Below are 3415 nucleotides of genomic sequence, written 5' to 3' on the forward strand. Positions count from 1 at the left end.
TGCAATCCTCCGTATATTACCGTATATATTAATGCTTCAGAAAAGCGTTTTAAATTAGTCATTTCTACTGGCTGCATCTAATTTGCTGCTCTACACCTTGATGCTCCCCTGGTGACAGCACCTACTGATTTTGGGTTGGATTCCGGTTGCATTTTGGCTTCCTTTTAGTGCCACCATTAGGCCAAAATATTTACTTGCACACAAGGTTAGTACAAATTTAATGGACAGATTGCATGAAACCCGCTGAGTACATGCTTGCTCCACGGTGGATGGCCCTTATGGCTTTTGGTGACCCAATAACCTTTCCTCTAGCGCCACACTTAGGCCAAACATTCCACCTGCGTACGAGATGTATCAAAATTCTAAAGGGCAGATTACCGTGAAACTTGCTGAGTGCTTTCATGCTACCTGGAAGATGAACCCAAACTATTTGAGTGACCCCATCATAATCCTGTAGCGCTACCTTCAGGCCAAGATATCTACTTTACGCACAAGATATAGAAGATCTGTCTTAATCTTGATTATGATCAATCATTCTCAGTGACATATTCCTGGATGAACCCAGCTGATTTGAGTTATAGACTCCTATGGCGCCACTCTTCAGGTAATACCTGAGTATTGCCCTAAAGGGCGTGAAATCTTTTACTCAAAAAAGAAGAAGACCAGAATACAGTTTATGAAATGACACAAGCCTAAACCTCAACCTTTTCTAGATCAGGGCCCACTTGAACATCTTTAAAGTGTTCATGCCCCACCCATTTGACCACCGTGTTCAGATGGGTCAGATGGGTGGGGCGCATGCATCTTCCGAACATGTTTATTTTAATGTTCAATCAATCAATTGCGTTCTGGTTTGGTTCAGTGGAACTAATGCGTTATACTTCCACTTTATTGGTATCACAATATATTTTCTTTTTTTTTAAGTTTTTAAAGAAAAGATATACCATGACATTTTCTTTTTTTGTTTTAAGGTTATTATTAACATGCCAATTATTTGGGGTCTCACTTGCAATATCCTCATGGCCCGCCAGTGGGCCATAGGTTGAGAATGACTACCCTAAAGCATTGGTTCTCAAAGTGGGGTCCGGGGACCCCCAAGGGTCTTTTGGGGGATACTAGGGGGTCCCCAGCAGAATTTGTTAATAAAGTCAAGTGTCACAATCATTTCAACCACTTTATCCATATTTTATATTTTGGCTATTCAAAAATAGCAGATATACAAGCTCATAGTGCGAGTGCCGCGCTATGAGCTTGTAGATCTGCAATTTTTTGAAAAATATTGAAAATGTAAATCTTAGAATCTTTTTTTTTTTTTAGGCGAACATTTTAACACAAATCTTTGCTTCTGGGGGTCCCTGGCGCAACATATTTTCAGGAGGGGGTCCACGGCCACATACGTATCAATTCGGGGGTCCTTGGCACGAAAAGGTTTGAGAACCACCGCCCTAAAGAATGGTTTATGCACCTTTTCAAGACCCTTTAATGATGGTGAGACCGGTGTGTTGTCGGTGTTAGTGTGCATGTTAACACATTGAGGTGGAAGGCTTTAGTCCAGCAGGGCTACAAATGGTTCCACAGGAAAGCCTCTCTAAACGGCCACTTCACCTTGATTTAGAGTCAACGTTACATAAAGAAATTCCACTTCAATTTGATTGACACTTTAATGACAGAGTCAACATCTTCTTTGGCTCGTTTCGTTGGCTTGTTTCTGTGGGGAAACCCTAAAATAGAGTTGCATTAAAAAACAAAACATGGGCTAAACTGTTGTTGAAGTTTCAGTATGTTTCCTGCCATCGCTGCAGACAGTAGCTGTTCACACCTGGTGCATTTAGCATTTAGACTTCGCCAAATCCTTTTTTTCCAGTGCAGTACCTGCCCCTCCTTTATAGTCTCACTGCTCTTTTTGGCTCTCTGTGTCTGACTCTCTCAACGTCTCAATCTCTTTCACTCCCCACTCTCTCTCTCTCTCTCTCTCTCTCTCTCTCTCTCTCTCTCTCTCTCTCCCTCTCTCTCTCTGTCTCTGTCTCTCTATCTCTTCGCCCTCAGATGCTTGTACAGTGATGTTCTGTGAAAGCTGTCTTTGTGAATATGGTCGGCGGGTTTTGAATGGAGCCAAAACAACAATACTCTGAGTGTGCTGGGGACCCACCCTCTCTCTCTCCGTCTCTCCTTCCCAACTCCAGGAGCGCGTCCTGAATGGAATTCCTCCACTGTGACTTCTCCCACAATAACAAAGTGTTTCTTAAGTGCCCAGCCCAGCCCAACCCTCACGGATGGGGCAAGAAAGCAAAATCCAAATGTATTTTTTTTCACCGGAAAAAAAAAAGAGGCATGTCTTTGACATATAACAAGACTAAGAGCCCAGCTAGTTACGCCCAACTGGACCAAAGTGATTTGAATCAACCAACATTCTCACATTTAAAAAGCCCTGCCCTCTCATTAGGGTTAATAAAAAAAGCTCAGGGGTAATGTAAGATATAAGATATGACCTTTATCGATCCCGCTGGGGAGAATCTGTCGCCAAAGACAGTATAGACATATAAAATATACGTTTTTTTAAAAGTATCTGGGCATTCAGCACTGAGCGCTAGCAACTCCTACGGGCTTGGGCGTCATCTGTCAGTGGGGGGTGTTGAATGGGAGGAGGACAATGGCGCCATGTCCTCCTAGCGGGGGCTCCTCACTGGTCGGTGAGACAGTAAGGTAGAATAGCAGAAAGAAATGTGTGTGGGGGGAGGATTAAAGATGGCAAGATGACTAAATTGGGAGAAAAGGGTGCAAATATAATTGGCAACTCTACATGTTATAATTATAAAAGAAAATTGGGACACAGACAAACAAAGGGATACAACGGGTACAACAGGTATATAACAACCGGGTGGGCATGCATTCGCAACTTTCATCATTCCCGACTTGCCTGGTCAAAAGCTATTTCTGGCTAAGGCATTGTGTGTAGAAGAAAACAAGCGGACCAAGTACAGTTGCAACTCAGGTCTGTTTCACTAATAGCGGGTTTAAGTGATTAACCTCTAATTCAGGGGTCTTCAACGGCCAAGGACCCCCTAGCTGAGAGAGAGATGAAGCAGGGACCCCTGCTATATTGTATAAAATTGTGTTTCAGAGTAAACTTTTTTTTTTAACTTGGTCTGCTCTTTTTCCCCTCTACACCTATACCTCTTTGCCAAAAACAGCCGATCTACAAGATCACAACGCCTCGCGCTGCGAGGCGTTGTGAGCTTGTAGATCTGCTATTTTTGGCTTAAGTTCTCCCCAGAATAGGGATGCTAGGGTTTAAATGGTTAATGTAAAACAAAAAAATCATATCACACAAAGATTTCGCGGCCCCAGTGTAGTAACTCTGAGGACTGCCCCCACTTAACTGAGCACGTTTGTGCTGGTCAGTGTGTGAATGGGT

General features: G+C 43.1%; 1 protein-coding gene across 1 annotated transcript in view; it reads right to left on the reverse strand.

Moving 5' to 3' along the window:
- fam78ba (family with sequence similarity 78 member Ba) overlaps positions 1–3164 on the reverse strand; it is a 219886-nt gene extending 216722 nt beyond the window's left edge. Inside the window, exon 1 of the mRNA XM_084058767.1 lies at positions 3129–3164. The gene's annotated coding sequence lies outside the window, so the exon portion shown is untranslated. The remainder of the gene's footprint in view (positions 1–3128) is intronic.
- Positions 3165–3415: the final 251 nt, after the last annotated feature.

The sequence above is a fragment of the Gymnoscopelus microlampas genome (assembly GCF_963454915.1).
Source record: "Gymnoscopelus microlampas genome assembly, chromosome: 5".
Taxonomy (NCBI): Eukaryota; Metazoa; Chordata; class Actinopteri; order Myctophiformes; family Myctophidae; genus Gymnoscopelus; species Gymnoscopelus microlampas.